The sequence below is a fragment of the Pinus tabuliformis genome, chromosome 5_2, assembly GCF_031772625.1.
Source record: "Pinus tabuliformis cultivar Carrire ecotype Pingquan chromosome 5_2, CPIR1, whole genome shotgun sequence".
Taxonomy (NCBI): Eukaryota; Viridiplantae; Streptophyta; class Pinopsida; order Pinales; family Pinaceae; genus Pinus; species Pinus tabuliformis.
In genome coordinates, this window is record NC_142306.1 from 724,703,188 (window position 1) to 724,719,890 (window position 16,703).

The following is a 16,703-nucleotide window of genomic DNA, read 5'->3' on the forward strand; positions in this document are numbered from 1 at the left end:
ATATTGGAAAAATTATGTATATGTTAAAAAATAATATTAACTTTTTTTTTTTAATAGAGTAATTGCTATTCAAATTAATCTTTAAAATTATATATCTATATCTATATCTATATCTATATCTATAATTTTCAAATTTTTAACTAAAAAATATTTATTATATATAATTTTAAAATTTTTAATTATTTAGTTTTTAAAATTAATTTTTTATTCAAATTTATTTTAAATATTGTGGAGTGTAGATTAGGTAATTATAGAGTGCATTTTTAAGATGCTCTTTGTGAAGTTGTTGATTCAAATCTAAATTATATGCTTTAAAAATTATAGTGGTAAAAAATAGAGTGCATTATTAAGATACTTTTTGTGAAGTTGTTGATTAAAACCTAAATTATATGGTTGTAAATTATATCCTTGAAGATTATAGTGGTAAAGAATAGAGTGCATTATTAAGATTCTTTTTGTGAAGTTGTTGATTCAAATCTAAATTATATGCTCGAAGATTATAGTGATAAAGAACGCTCGAAGATTATAGTGGTAAAGAACGTAATCAACCCATTTTCATGCACGTCTGAGCATGCCCCAATTACCAATTTTACCAAATACAAAAAGGAAATTTAACTAAATTTTTTTAAAATATATTTAGTACACCCACATTATATCATAAATTAAAAATATTTTTTACAATATTGACCTTCTTAACTCTTTAGTGTATCAAAACTATAGTGATATGTTACTCTTTAAAATTTTAATAAAACATTAAAATTTCAAAGCAAATCAATTAATTATTTCCCTATCTTAATTTCTAATAAATCTTTTTTTTTGCAGCATGAAAAAAGCTATATTTGCATTAATTAGATAGGCCATGTATATCATAGCAGCATACATTTACAAGAATCGTCATAATGCCCCGATAATCTCGGTTGTATGTTCAGTCAGTTCCAAAAAAAACCTTATACAAGCATGTACATTACAACGTGAAGAAACCAAATAAGAGTTGCATATGGGAATATAGCAAGTGTATAAGAGATAAATTAAACCAAATAACTCCATTTGAAAAGTTAGTGATGAAACCATATCAACCCATATTCATAATGATTCTTATAAAAGTTTCTATTTCTCTCTCTATTGCCATTTTTCCTATAATATACAAAAAACAAAACTGTTATACAAAAAAATAGATTATAGGGAATTTGCATAGACTATCCAGGAAACGTGAATGCCACTGCCCCTATTCTCTTATCTTCCATAACTATATCCATCTACACTTCTCCCAAGTTTCCTTGTAGGCCATTTTTTGAGAGCTCGTTTGCAATCTGATTGTGTTCTCTCCTAGTATGATTGATTGTGTTCTCTACCAGTATGATTGATTGTAGGTATCCCTAGCTGAGTCTAGAGACATTCAATTCTCCTTAACCAACCAAGAAGAGTTGATTGTTTGATTTGAGCCTTACCCTTTACATGGTCCAAAATAATCTTTAAATCCCCATATATATGGATCTCAGGGATATTGAGAAATTTTGCAAGCCATAATATGTCCCAAAGAGCCATAGCCTCAGCCTTGTTATTTGATCCCAGGCCAGCATTCCAATGTGCTTTGTATTGTGAATCCTTTGACATTGCTATCCAGAATCCATAGCCGCCCCACATACATTATTTTGTGTCGGGCCATGTTTTATTTCAATAAATCAAATTTTATATCAAGTGAATCATCATCCTTATTTTACTTTACATAAAAATTCAAAATACCAAATTAAATAAATGAATAATCACTTTTTACACATATTAATTACTTAGAGTTGTTTTATGAAGTGTGATACTCGTGATTTAAGAAATGATATTTTTCCTTTATAAATACACATAACCTTCCTAGTTGTTTTGACATTGACAACTTTTTCTTTAGATAAATTGAAAAACATATATTAATTTGTATCATATCTAAATTGAACAATATATATTAATGAAACTTATATTTAATATTGCCCAGGTAGACTCTCCTACCCAAGATCTAGAGCATAGGAGAATTTTGGTATCCTCCTTGCCTAAACAACTAAGATGGGGAAAGAACACCGAAGGTAATTTTAACCTCAAAGAAGCTAAACATGCAGTAACATGATTTAACTATCTAAATCTTGATCAAGTTTGGAAGAAACTGTGGCAAAGACCCCACTGGATGATCTGGCTAGTGCATCAAAGGAAAATATTAATTTGGGAGAATCTCCTAAAAAAAGGCTTCACTGGACCATCCAAATGTTACCTTTGTGGCTCAGAAGAGGAGACGATGGATCATCTTCTCAACCTCTGCCCTTTCACCTCCATCGTGTGGGAATGGGTGGCCTCAATCTTTAGACAAACAGACAGGGACAGACTCAACATCTCCAACACTTTGAAGAATTGGAGGAAAAACTTCTCAGGGAATGAAATCATTAATGAAGTGTGGACTCTAGTTCCATGCTTTGTCATCTGGAATGTTTGGAAAGAGCGCAATAGTCAAATCTTCAAGAACAAAGCAAGCGAGCCCCAACACATAATTGACCAAATTTTAAGGCAACTCAAAGACATACTCAGAAGCTTGTTGAGGACACTTCCTTAGGACCCTCCTCTACCCCAAGATGCGAGTATTATACTACAATTGGGTCTCCAATCCATAAGCCCACAGGGCATAATCAAGGGAGTGAGCCAAATAAATGCAGATATAAACATTTGGAAGCCTCCTCCTTATGGTTTCCTAAAGGTCAGTATAGATGGAGCATCTAAGGGAAACTCAGGGTTAGCTGGCTTTGGGGGTGTTATAAGAAATGAACAGGGTCAAATAAAGAATATCTTTCATGGCCACTTGGGGAAGGCCACTAATAACATGGCAGAGCTCATGGCCAAGAAAATATGCAATGGCACAGCACTAGATAGAGTGTCGAAGCATTGGAGGCTTTTGCAAGTCTTTCATTGTATCTACTCCCACCTGCAAACCTTAAAAAATATAAGCTTTGTCCATGTAAAAAGAAAAGCTAACATGTTAGTGAATCGTTTGGCGAACGAAGGAGTAATCAATAAGGAGAGGGATACTCGACACGCTTGGGAATTGTTACCCCCAAGCAAACTATTAGAGGATTGTCTCTGTCAGGCGGACAAAGGCATGGAGCTATGGATTGATAGGATGGATCGAAGAGGATCAGGGGATAGGCGGGAGGATAGGGAAACCTCAACTGTCTGCCCTTTTTGGCTGCAGTCTGAAGATGGTACTGGCCATGGTCCAAAGATCAGTATTCCATCAGATTTATGGAGAAGGCTGAGATCAGCGGGGGAAAACTAAGGATGCAGTGGCATGAGGACCGACTCTAGAAGTGCTGCAGGTTGGATCGTCCTTTGACACATCGATTAAATGGAGTATGGCAGAGAAACTAGGAGGAAGGAATGAGAACCGTCCGATGGGTTTGATCGATGGTCATCGCTTGGCGGAAGAGCGTGCAAGTTAATTCATGAGGGGATAGTTTCTCAAACCACAAGTGGTATTTCGGGCGGATCTAAGTGGTATCTGGTATTTCGAGGAAGGTCCCCGATTCCACTCCTCAAGCGACACGTAGCAGTGGGGAGGAAAGAGGAAACTGCTTTATCGAGCGGGTAATCCTCGAGCTACTTGCCCACTCGATATCGATGTGGACTGTTGGATCCACGACGGGTTGATCAATGGTGGAGGTTGATCGTGCATGTGGTGTTCGACGATTCGGACCTAAAAAAGTTTAGAGAGATGACCTAAGGTTCTCTTCGGGTCCGTAAGAAAGGTTAATGTGTGGGATTGATGTCGGCCCGTAGGAAGCGCGTGACCGTTGGATCTTGGAAGGTCGGATCGAACGGTCTTCGAGACAACAAGTTTAGTGAAGATTAAGGTTGGTATTTGGTTGCAGTTTTGGGGATTTATGACAGTTCACATGTGGCAGTATTGTGGGCCCTGGATCTGAGGTGTTCAGGTCTTCTTTTGTTGCACGACAGCACAACTAGCAGGTTTCCTACTCGCTATATGTCCAAAGTGACTGGTATCAACTCCTCGATTGTCTTGTTTGGGTTTTTCATGGTTTTGGATGTTAGGTTCGGAATTCAGCTTGCCTAGTTGCCTGATGAACTCTCACAGAGCTGGTGCAACTCCATGTAAATTATGTGAACTCTCACAGCGCTGGTGCGGCTCCATGTAAATTATGTATCTTGGCTAGATTAATAGAATCTCCCACTCTTACTTAGCAAAAAAAAGAAACTTATATTTAATATTAAGAACAAAAAATTAAGAAATACAAGAAGATGTGTTAGTTTTATGAATAATCATGTGAGTTACATAAACATCAAAATAATGTTATTGTGATCATGCTCATTATTGTTATTGAAAAGTCCATTATTATTATTGCAGTCTTTATACAATACAATATAATTCTACCAATTTTTTTTTAACCAATAATATAATTATCAAAAAATTTATTTAAAAAATTTTTTTTTTTTTTAATAAATGAAATAAATAACAGAAATCATTTTGGCATGTGAATAAATAAATATAAACAAATTTTAATTACGGTATAATTATTATCATGTAATTATTCTGCTATCAAATACTTTTTTTCCATAAAAGGTAATTACTAAACAGACCCTACCTATTGCACTAATTGTTATTAAAATCAGATATTTTTTACTAAAAAAAATATCGTATGAATTGAACATAAAAGTTGTATTCCAGCCTGCAGACGCATTTAGAAAAAGGAAATAATAATATAAATTATGAATTCATTTGGAAAAGAGCAAATAATAATATGAATTATGAATTTTTACTCCTACTAAAGGATTCACGGTTTAGGAATATGCACATTATGATATGCATGCACACATTAGATACATAGATTAAATTCATTTTTCATTTGGTAGGATTGAGAATTCTAAGCTGCATGTTTACTTATTTCGTCCAATTGGACTTCTAAACTAGAATTGGACTTGTAGTTGAGAATTCTAAACTACAGAGGTCGAACCGAGCCATCCGTTTTATAGGGGTCCGCTCTGACTTTCTTGAAGAAGCCTATCCGCCGGATCAGGAGTGCCAGCACAGCTATTAACCCTAAACGAATCCATATGGACGTCAGGGATAGCAGCTTCACCTTCCAGTATTTGACGCACCTGCTGTATACTCAGCCTCCTGTCCTCCTCGGAAAACGTATAATGGTTAGGCAACGTCCCAGCGGAACGGCCATTAACCCTAAACGAATCCATATGGACGTCAGGGAGAGGAGCTTCACCTTCCAGTATTTGACACACCTGTCGTATCCCCGGCCTTAACGTCGGTTCCGTATTGGAACACAATAATCCCACTTTCAACACCTTATCCATTTCGAGCTCCTCGTACTCATTTCCCAGCTTCGGATCTGCCGCTTCGATAAGACCCCCATGGCCGTACATCTCCCACACCCAGTCAACCAAAAACAGCCGTTCAACGCCCAAGCTAAGGTCCACGGCTTTCCTCCCGCACGCCACTTCCAACAAAAAAACACCAAAGCTGAACATATCCGAGCTCGGAGTGGCCTTTGACGTCTTTATGAGCTCCGGCGCTATGTACCCCACCGTTCCCACCAACTGAGTTGTTACAGGGTTCTCGCTGTGTTCATACAGCCGGGCGAGCCCGAAGTCCCCCAGTCTCCCGTTGAGCTCCGAATCCAGCAGCACGTTACTTGACTTGATGTCTCTGTGGATGACCTTCTTTTGCCAACCTTCGTGTAGATATGCCAGGCCCGCCGCAACGCCCTTCAAGATCGCGTATCGCCGAGGCCATGGCAAGATGGTCTTCGGGATGCCAAATAGGAGTTTATCGAGGCTGCGGTTTGGCATGTAGCCGTAAACGATGAATAGCTGCTTGTGCTTCCTGCACCACCCGAGGAGAGGAACCAGGTTCCTATGCTGCAGGCGCCCCATCGTCGAGATCTCTGCGACGAAACCCTTCATTCCCTCGTTTAACTCCTTCGTTATACATTTCACCGCCACTTCCAGGCCGCTTCCCGGGAGAACGCCCCTGTAAACTCTGCCGAAACCCCCCGCGCCCAAAATGTTTTCATCCGCGAATCCGTTTGTGGCGGTGTCGAGCTCCTTGTAACTGAATCTATGTGGCCAGAACTCATGCTCCCATTCTTCTATTATTTCTCTGTTCTTGTATTTTATGAAAAACACGGCCGCAACTATCAGGAAGAAGAGAAGCAGAGCGGCCACTATAACGCCGGCTATCCATCCCCGACTGGGACGCTTGGAATACATTTTATCAAACGAAGGGAGACGCGAGATATCTAGGGGGTGCGCCATGCCTTCTGTGTTAAAGCTCCACGCGAGAATGTAATGGTCCTGAGCCAAAGTCCCCGTAGCCGCTGAAAAGCCAACGAACATCTTCTCTTGCAGAACGCTCTGCAGATCGATTTTCTGAGATATAAGCGGCGTCTGCGGTCTGGGAAAGCCGGCCAACGTTATGGTAACGTTGATCTGGCTTTGCAAATGGTCGTAATCGATCCAGGCCTGTATGTTGCGTCCGCCCCTGAGGCTGATTCTATGGAACTTCTGCGCGCCATTCCAATAGCCGGCAGTCTCGGTCTGCACTGAGATGAGGCTGTTAATGTTCACCCCCACGTGGTTGTCGCTTGGGTCATCCATATCCACACTTTGGACCGTATCGAACTCCACTGCAAGCAAGTGATTGTATTGTTGCCCGTTGCTAGTATTGTTGAGCAACCCCAGATACTGGGATGACAAACCGCTGCTAACAGTTGCGCGGGGCGTGATGACGAAGGTCAATCCGTGCCCCCCTTCGACAGAGGGGTGTTGCACCATGCAGAAAACGAAGGTAGTGCTGAAGGAGGAAAGCGTGTCGTTGCGTTTCATCGACACCGGAGTTGAATACAACGCCCTGCCGAGCACCCAACGCGTTTGATTTGTGAGGGCTAACACAGATTGAGAGGGGATAACTGAAGCACCCGCCTCCAAAGTCAAGTTGCTTCCATTGAATCCGTCGAAGACAAAATTTGTAGGCAAAACTGGTATGACAAGGAAGAAGAAGGCTATAAGAGTAAGGCTGCTCACACAGCATGTCGGAAAAACAGGAGAGACACAAACTATTTTCGAAGAATCCATCTCTATTTTTTTCTGTGTTGTTCACATATATTATGAGCTCGCCATATTTTTATATATACACTTTGGACACAATCAACACACAACGATATCAACAACGCAGGGAGAAAGTCGACCACACAATCCCTTTTATCAGTTCCGTCAAAGCAGGGACACGCTCGCCATGTTATTCAAGCAGCCTGCGATAAGCAAAAGTCCGCCCCACGTTTTTGAAAATAACCCCCCACATACTAACTTTCTAGAACCACTTCATTGCGAATTCCGGAGACACCCTTGACAATGGCAAGTTTAATTATTTGACCTAGACAAATTTTAATTATCTGACCTTGCCCATTTTCGTGGGATACTGGATACATTGGAAACAGTCAACCACACAATGATATAAGCAATCGGGAAAGGAAAGTCGGCCAAAACTCTTTCCTTAAGAAAGGCACCTCATTATAATCAGATTTAAATGAAATAATGACTAACAGTAAGTTTGGTTTCATCCTATAATGATGAAAATAGCTTAATATCTTTCATTTATACCTATAAAAATAAAAACTAAAATTAAAACAAATAATAATCTACACATATTTAGTAAAAGAAAATACCTTTTAACATACCAACACGCATTTAATAAAAAAATTGATTTTTTACATAATAACAAACTAAAAGAAAAATCATTTTACGAAAATAAAAATCCCGACAAGATAACATTGTACAGCATTATGGATACATGCATAGAGTCAATGTAGTCACTAACTCAGTGAGTTTGATGTGTAGGGTCTGAGATTGAAAGCCTTTATCAGACAGGGACAGCATGTAGAAAATGGAGGTAGTGATGAGGGAGGAATATCATTGCTTTTCATCCGTACAAAACTCAAATACAACTCTTGACAAAGATTAAAACAGTGTGAATCGTGAGCGCGAAAATGGGACCAGGTAAGTGAAACACCCGACCACATGTTCGACTTAGTTCCCTTGAATCTACAGAAGACAAAAGTGGTAGGAAAAATCCGTTTGATAAGGAGAAGAAGCCTATGATTGTGAGGCTGCAGATGCATGGTATTGGAAGAAAAACAAAAATGGTAGGCATAATCCGATATGATAAGGTTGAAGCATGGAATAATTGTGAGGTCACAGAGGCATGGTATAATTGTGAGATCACAGATGCATGGTCTTAGAAGACAAACAAGAGAGACACAATTTACATACATATATGTGTTTTAAATCTTAAATATTTTTTTGTATAATTAAAATTAGCAATTGCCTTAAAAATAACAAAAGAGGCCGATAGATTTTTAAAATTGAAAAAATTGTATTTTAATTTCCATAATCAAGTAAATAACAATAATTAAGAAATAACAATTCGTATATTAAATTTAAGTTTTTGTAGTGTATTTTTTTAATGTTTATAGATTATATTTTTGGTTTTAAATCTTTTCTCATATTAATGTTGAATTGAAGATGTTATCTTTTGACAATGTTTATTTACAACATCGAGTTGTCAAAAGATTTGATAAAGTTACTTGTGACTTGTATATATAAAAGCAATAACTTCATATGTCCATTTTAGCTACTTTCACCACCATATAAAAATCTAGATAAGTCCTATTGCAAAGATAAGATTCATACCAAACTCAATTTGCATATATAATGAATAACATGAAAATATATAAAATGGAATTATTCATATTTGTTTTAGGAAATTTTTTCTAAAACATTAAAATAGAATATTTATTAATTTATTCTCTTTTAATCATTTAATGATTATATAAATTTGATTTTTTATTAAATTATAATTTTATATATATATATATATATATATATATATATATATATATATATAAACCCTTATTGTGAAATATAACTATATATTCCCTTTATATACATGACCGATAAACAAACAAGTAATTAACAAGGAAATATTGATTCATATCAATGTTTATGAAAGCCTTTACTTTTGGATTATTTCCACTAAGCCTTTACTTTATTGTTGGATTATTTCCATTAATTTCTAGATTGACTAATACCATTACACTTCAAGTCAATTACCATTCAAGTCAATTACCAGAAGTAATGGATGTTTCTATAATAGAAATCATCAACATTGTTTTTGACATTTCTATAATAATAAATTATCTTATCATTCTCCATATTGGACCCACAATCATAGCCTAGTATGGGGTAGATCTCACTAATCTCACTATTTTCACTAATTTCTAGATTGACTAATACCACTACACTTCAAATCAATTACCAGAAGTAATGGGGATTTCTATAATAAAAATCATCAACATTGTTTCTTGACATTTCTATAATAATAAATTATCTTATCATTCTCCATATTGGACCCACAATCATAGCCCAGTATGGGGTAGATCTCACGTAAACACGTAAATATAAACATAATGTTTAGCATTTAACATTTTAAAAATCAATCTAATTATTATTATGTATAAACACAATATAAATTTAAAATATAAAGAGGTTTAGGAACACTAAAAAAAGAGGTATTTAAAATATAAAGAGGTTTCCGAACACTCAAAAAAGAGGTATGGTAAATAAATATAAATATAAGTAAACTAGAGGTATAAATAAATAAAACCTTTTTTTATATTTACTCGAGAGGTATGGTAAATAAGCAAAAATATAAATAAACTAGAGGTATGGTAAATAAATCAAACCTCTTCTTATATTTACTCCATAAACCTCTCTATATTTACCAAAACTCAAAAAAGAGGTTTTATTTAGGTGAAGCCTATGGGCCAAATTGTGAGAATAATGTAGAAACTGAATTAGTTATGAGCAGTTGAACAAGATGTAGTTGTGAGTAGTTAGGAATTAGTTACGAGAATTGGTTGTGAGTTTCCTATATAAATGAAGATGTAATCGAGCAAATATTTAATGAAATTTGTGTGAGTTTTATGTTTTAATTTGGTATCAGAGCTCAGGGTCTGAGCTTGGGTGAGAGCGCAGGTGAGGAAGGCCGAGTGGTGTTTGCGTGAGGCCGGATCTGCGCTGTTGTGCGTATGTTGCTGCCAAGACCCCTGTCAAGAACTCGGGTAGCAGTGTTTTAAGTTGGTATAATCCATTTTGCTAGTGTCCAGAACCGTCAGTCAAGAAGTGAGGCCGTCGTATCTGCCGAGAGCGTTTGAGGTCTGCCGTGAGGTGAAATTTGCATTTGTTTTTAGATGTGTTTGAGGTCTGCATTTGTTTTTTAAGTTTGCATATCGCACAAGCCAATTGTTAGCAAATCGAACAGCCAATTGCCAGAAGCCAGTGGCATTCCATTTGGTTTTAAGTTGGTTTGAAAGGTCTCGTTCCACGTTTTTTGTCTAAATCACTTCAGTTGGGTAAAAAGGGAACTGTTGTTGTAAAAGAACTATTGTAAAAGTTTTGTGTTGGTGTGCTGTCACCATAGAACCGGCCCGTTGCAGCCATCAAGGTTTGTCTAAACAATTTGTTTTGGGTGAGCCCGTGTATGTTGACCAGAGCCCGTGTATGTCTGAAGAAGACTCCGCCGTAACTGTCACAAAGGGTTGCACTGCCGTCGAAAGATAGCTGCAGCCGCATTTTTCTTTAAACTACCGCTTGAAGAAGAGCTGCACGAACCTGTCTCGAAAAGATCTGATAGCAAGATTATCCCCTTAACATATTTATTAAGGGTATCTTTGTGGTGCATTTTTTTAAGATTTTGTGGTGAAGCGAGACAGTGAGGTGCTGTCCAGAACCGTCCGTCTGAGAAGCGTTGCATTCGTGAGGCTGTTGGGTAAAAAAATCGAGTTTTGCAGACTTAATAAATTGGTGAGTGAAGTTGCTTGTTTTTGCGGTCGAGGTTTTTTAAACTGAAGAAAGGCTGCGTGGAGTCCCTGTCCAGAACGTTGCCTGGTGCTGTCGAAGACTGTCGAGAATCGTTTGCTGGTGTTTTTTTTTGCAAGCTTACCGTGGTCATTTTCTTTTTCAGTCGGCCCGGTTTTCTTTGTTTTGTTGCAAAAATCGTGTAAGTGGGTCTTGTTCAAGAGAGTGCTGTTAGTGAACACTGTTTGTGACAGCAGGGTCTGATTGGAGGAGCCCGGAGGGCCAAGGAGAGCAGAGAGAGGCAGTTTTGTTTGACGTGTGATAAAGCTGATTGAAGTGTGATAAAGCTAACTGATATGTCTATTATTTTAGATTTCTTTGACAATGATCTTTTTAATGATCATTTTCTCATGAACCCATTTGGGATTAGCAGTGTTTTTGAATCCATTGATGAAGAGTTTCATGTTGTTGAAGATCATGTCCCTGAAGAAATCACTCATGTTGTTGAAGATCATGTCCCTGAAGAAATCACTCATGTTGTTGAGGATCACGCTGTTGAAGAAATCACTGAGATTAACACTTGCCCGGTTGTTAGAAGTTTTATTGGATCTACTTTCAAGATGACTGCTACATTGGAGGATACTACCATGGATGTTCTTCGAAGGCCGGTCATGTTCAAAGATGACTGCATTTTGGTGACTCCTTCGTTGGTTCCTCATGGAAAGTGGGGAGAACATGAATTAAATTACCTCGTTCGAGTTCTTGCATTGCCTCTCAATCCAAAAGAGGTTGTTGACGTTAAGTATGTGAGCAAGGAGCAAAGGAAAAAGGTGAAGATGAAACTGCATCAGCAATGGAAAAGGAACAAGCATGGACCTTTTAATAAGAAGGCAAAAATGAAATGTTTTGTTGTAAGCCTAGCTGAGACTTAGACCAGCAGGCAAGTTACAGTTTAAGTTAAAGTTTAAGTCGTCATGATTAAGAATATAGTTTCTTGTATATCGTGCTATAGTATATATTTGTTATCTAGTTGGAATTAAGGGGGAGTGGTAGAAAGGTATTAATTCCAACTACCCTCTGTTAATGCAGTAGTTAGATCAATCTAGAGAATAGATGTTCAAAGTACAAGTTCTAGAAGTCAGTTAGGTGTGGTAGAAAATTCATTTCTCCATTAAGGGAGGATGTGAGAATAATGTAGAAACTGAATTAGTTATGAGCAGTTGAACAAGATGTAGTTGTGAGTAGTTAGGAATTAGTTACGAGAATTGGTTGTGAGTTTCCTATATAAATGAAGATGTAATCGAGCAAATATTTAATGAAATTTGTGTGAGTTTTATGTTTTAATTTACCATGGGTCAAATACCATATTTATAAAAGAGGTATTGTAAATAAATAAATATAAAAGAGGTATAAATAGCTAATAAAAATATATCAAATAGGATTAGAAATCAACATCTAATTATATACCAAGCGTATGGACCAAATACCATGGGCTAAATTATTATTAATAACATGCAAAAAAACATTATTAACCCTAATATTAATATTAAAAGATTAAAATTATTATTACTAGCATTTGCACTAGATATTGCAAAAAGAAACGTCGTAAGGCATAAATTGAAGAACATAAATACAACAAAAGAATACTTTGATAAAGAATAAAAATATATTGAACGCTCAAATCAATGTCCCATTAACTGGAACCACTTAACAACCTTTTGTCACATCCACATTTTAAAAAATGCCTTGGAACGTGATTGGAATCTCCCATATTGGAATTAGTATGGTGTAACATCCCATACCCAATTGGAATTACCTATCAAGAAAGAAATCAGAGTCAGAAATGGAAATCAACGCCGAGATTCAAAAGCAGGAGAAGCTAATCATTAAAGAGTCCAGGAGTGGGAGACAATTATCAAATTATTATTTTGTTGTATTTGTGTTCTTCAATTTATGCCTTACGACGTTTCCTTTGCAACATCTGGTGCAAATGTTAGTACTAAAATTTATTATTTTAATAAATACGATCATAATGAAATAACTGTAGTTTTCTTTCAAAATTGAAGAGATTTCTTCCACTAGATCTTTATATTGCATGATATTAATTTAGTGAATTTTAATATTTTATTAAATAAAATTATAATGAAATTATTGTAGTTTTTTCCCATTTAATTGTTTTTTATTGTTCTAATACTAGATATATTACTAAAAAATCTTTTCTAATACTAGATATATTAGTAAAAAATCTTATTTAAAACATATTTATTATTTTTAATAGTGAAATGTTTTATATTCTTTTCATTATATCAAATTTATTATATTTTCCATTTTTAACATAAAATATCACCTATTGTTAAAAGTACCATCTATTTATATTGTGTATTAAATTCAAAATTGTCATACCTCCATCTTAAACATTAGTCAATAAAAACTGGATTAAATATAACAATTAAAAAAAACAAATGAAACCAGTGAAACTTTGCTTGGAAAATTAAACTACTATTCTGGAAAATTTAGTACTCGGGTTTTGGTCAGAGTTCAAATCTTACTGTTCAATCTTTACCTTGATATTTTAATACGACTATTGTACACATAATCCGTGCTATAAGGAACACTTATCCATGTGTACTGCACCTGTATTAAATACCCATAACTGACCGATGTGAAGAATTTAATTTTAACCAAGGCTTAACTATCTCTGGACTATTCGTTTGCGTTTTTTTTAACATTCACTCCGGCTCTGCCATGGCTTTGTGGCACGAGCAGGCCGCCCCTCCTTAGTTGGACGCCTCAGGATTCTCCCTTCCATCAACGGTGGTGCGCTCAGCTCTTTGATCCAAGGGCTATGATCTGTTTAGCGGATTTACTCATTCAGGGTTGCTAGAATTTGGCTCATTCGTTTCCCCAACTCTTGGCGCCTGTTCAAGCTTTACTCCTCCCACCTCTGTCTGATTCTTCGGAAGTAGCAGGAACTCTTTCTCAGGGGCCAGCCATGAAAGCTGGAGCTACTCTTTTAACGGTAAGCGGTTGACTTCTCCCAATTCAGTCTCGATGTTATAGTTCTCTTAAATCTGATGTTTTCTTTTTTTCAGAGAATCCAGAGTCGGATTTGGAAACCATAAGCATTGTTGGAAAGCTGGTTCAGAGAGTTAACTAATGATAGAGGTCATAATTGCCTATGTGCAAGTTCAGTCTGTCTAAATCACTGTGTAATTGACTTCTTCCTTCTCATTCCTAATAAAACGGTCGCCCATCTTGAAAGTGGACCTGGAGACATAGTCCATCAGGGACGAACTCCGTAATCAATCTTGTTGTCTGGTATATCTGTGTTTTCACTGTTTTCACTTCTGTTTTGCATCTTAATTATGGTTTACTAGCTGTTGTAAAGTGTTCTTCTCTAGCAGTTTACCTCTATTTTCGTGCTTTCGGATATCATTCAAATCACTAATGGCTAATCAATTCTACTTCAGTTTTTAATATATGGTCATATCAGATCAAAATTCTTGTACCAAATCAAACTGATGTATGGAAACTATTCTTTGATGGTTCTTGTACAAATGATGAAGCAGGAGCTGAGGTAGTTTTAATTTCACCAGAAAAAGAAAATATTACCCAATCATGCAAACTCAACTTCGAAGTTACAAATAATGTGGTTGAATATGAAGCTTTCCTTTTAGGATTGCAGTTAGCCAAAATCTTAAAGTTCAAAACTTAACTATTTTTACTAACTCAGAACTTATTCTCAAACAAGTGAGAAATATTTGCGAGACCAAGCATCCTAGGCTTAGGTCTTACTAAAATGAAGTTTGGGATTCAGTTGAAAATTTCTTTAATGCTTTTAATTTGACTTATATTCCAAGAGATCAGAATATTCATGCAAATTCCTTAGCTGTTTATGCAAGTTCATTTAAAATTCCTGATCAGACTAATGTAATCTATCATATACAAGTCAAATAAAGACCATCTATCCCAGATAATCTCAAATACTGGCAGATATTTGAAGATGATCAACAGTTGAAATCTTTTCTGCAGGTTATAGATGAATTTTTAGTTCTACAAATTGATGAAGATAGAATAGAAATAAATGAAAATGATACTTCAAATTTAAATTCAAAAATTGTTGATCATGATATCATTCAATTATCCAACAATTTTATTCCCAAAGGTCTCATTCCTTTAGAAAAATTGTTTGATCAAAATGATGTCCTCACAAACCCTCAATCCATTTCTTCACAAGATGACATAGAAGAAATTAACATTGGAACAAATGATGATATTGAAAACAACAAAATCTGTGCATCTTTAAACTCAGAGATCAAAGCTCAGTACCTCCACTTACTTGAAAAATACAAGGATGTTTTTGCATGGACTTATGTTGATTTAAAGACTTATGACACTTCATTGATACAACGTAAGATTCCTTTGAAACCAGAAGCAAAACCTTATCAACAAAAACTTAGGAGGATAAATCCAACTCTTCTACCAACTATAGAAAAGGAAATTAAGAAAATGTTGGATGCCCATATTATTCTCCCTCTTAGGTATTCTAATTGGGTTGCAAATTTAGTTCTTGTTAGAAAGAAGAATGGAGAAATCAGACTGTGTGTGGACTTTAGAAATTTGAATAAAGCATCATTTAAAGAAAACTATCCTTTACCGAAAATCGATCAATTACTTTAGATGGTTTCAGGAGCACAAAGACTTTCTATGCTTGATGGTTTTTCAGACTATAATAAGGTAAATGTTGATCCAGCAGATAGAGAGAAGACAACCTTTACTACACCCTTTGGTACATTTATATACTCTAGAATTCCCTTTGGCTTATCTAATGTTGGAGCAACATTTCAAAGAGCTATGGACATAGATTTTGTGGGTCAGGTAAATAAATTTGTATTTATTTATCTTGATGACATAACTGTTTTTTCTAACTTTGATCAGAAACATCTAAAGCACTTGACAAAGGTTTTTGACAGGTGTAAAAAATTTGGAATATCAATGAATCTCAAAAAGTCTCTGTTTGCTATCAAAGAAGGAAAACTATTGGGCCAAATAATTTCAAAGGAATTAGTGGTGATTGATCCCAAGCGTGTGTCTGTCATTAAAACATTAACCTTACCTAGAAACAAGAAGGAGATTCAAGATTTTCTAGGCAAGATTAATTTTTTAAGGAGATTCATCCCAAATTATGCTGAAATTGTAAAAGATATAACTGATATGCTATGAAAGGATCATGAAGTTAAATGGACCGTCTCTTCTAGGCATGCATTTGATTAGATCAAGAAATCTATCTCTGAAGCTCCTACCTTGGCCAGCCCTGATTACACTAAACCATTCAGTATCTTTTCCTTTTCCTCTAAAACAACCCTTGCTACTATTTTATTACAAAAGAATGAAGATTCCCATGACCAATCCATAGCCTTTTTTAGTAAGGTAATGAGATATGTCGATCTTAAGTATGACATCATTGAGAAGAAAGCCTATGTCCTAATTCAATCCCTGAAATCATTCAGGATGTATGTCCTACATTCACCTATTACTATTTATGTCCCTAACAGTGCTGTGAAAGATCTCTTAGAAAAAGCCTAGGAATCAATAAAGACTATAACCAAGGAGCTGGAGGATATGCTAGAAATTGCCTTTAATATAATCAAATTTCTAAATTCCAAAGATGGCTATGAGCTTGAGGAATTAGGCATAAGTGATAGAACTGTAACTATATTGGAGGTAAAGAATATCATCACCAAGAAAATCTCACCCTTCAGCTACAGGAAAAGTGCAGCAATGTCAATACC

The 16,703-nt window shown here is 35.9% G+C and overlaps 1 pseudogene; it reads right to left on the reverse strand.

The window, feature by feature from the left end:
• Positions 1-5,010: 5,010 nt before the first annotated feature.
• On the reverse strand, positions 5,011-7,131 carry LOC149161251 (L-type lectin-domain containing receptor kinase IV.1 pseudogene; annotated as a pseudogene).
• Between the last annotated feature and the right edge of the window lie 9,572 nt (positions 7,132-16,703).